Source organism: Octodon degus, unplaced genomic scaffold, assembly GCF_000260255.1.
Source record: "Octodon degus isolate 3935 unplaced genomic scaffold, OctDeg1.0 scaffold01944, whole genome shotgun sequence".
Lineage (NCBI taxonomy): Eukaryota > Metazoa > Chordata > Mammalia > Rodentia > Octodontidae > Octodon > Octodon degus.
Window position 1 is genome coordinate 1 of NW_004526520.1, and position 589 is coordinate 589.

Below are 589 nucleotides of genomic sequence, written 5' to 3' on the forward strand. Positions count from 1 at the left end.
GGGGATTGAACTCAGATCCTTGTGTTTGCCAGTCAAGCGCTTATCCTACTGAGCCATCTCCCCGTCTGTATCATTCTTAACCTTTCATTTCTAATACTGAAAGTCAGCATTTTTCAGTCAGTATTAGGCAAAATGTTACAGGCCTGATTGTCACCACTGTAAATATTTACTGTGATGGAAGGATCACCTGTGTCTCAATTTTAGCTGTGCTGACTAATTCTGAAAGGCCTGGGGTTCGAACCCCTAGCCCCTGCACCTGCTTGCAGGCACTTTCATCCACTGAGCTATTTGCTGTTGTTGTTGGATAAAGGATTTCACTATGTAGCCCAGGCTGGCCTTGAACTCATGGCAATCCTCCTGCCTCAGCATCCCAAGGGTAGGACTACAGGTGTGCACTACCACGCCCAACTAGTCTCCTTGATCTTTAGTGTTCCATGCTCAGCCAAAGACCTTGTTCCAGTGAGAAAGAAAATAGTCTATAGCCACATGTGGTGGTTATCACCTGTAATCCCAGCACTTGGGAGCTGAGGCATGAAAATCTGTCAAGAGTTCGAAACCAGCCTGGGCTACAAAGTGAGCTCAAGGCTAA

The 589-nt window shown here is 46.5% G+C and overlaps 1 pseudogene; it reads right to left on the minus strand.

Moving 5' to 3' along the window:
• Window positions 1-130: 130 nt before the first annotated feature.
• Window positions 131-286, minus strand: LOC111814924 (annotated as a pseudogene).
• Window positions 287-589: the final 303 nt, after the last annotated feature.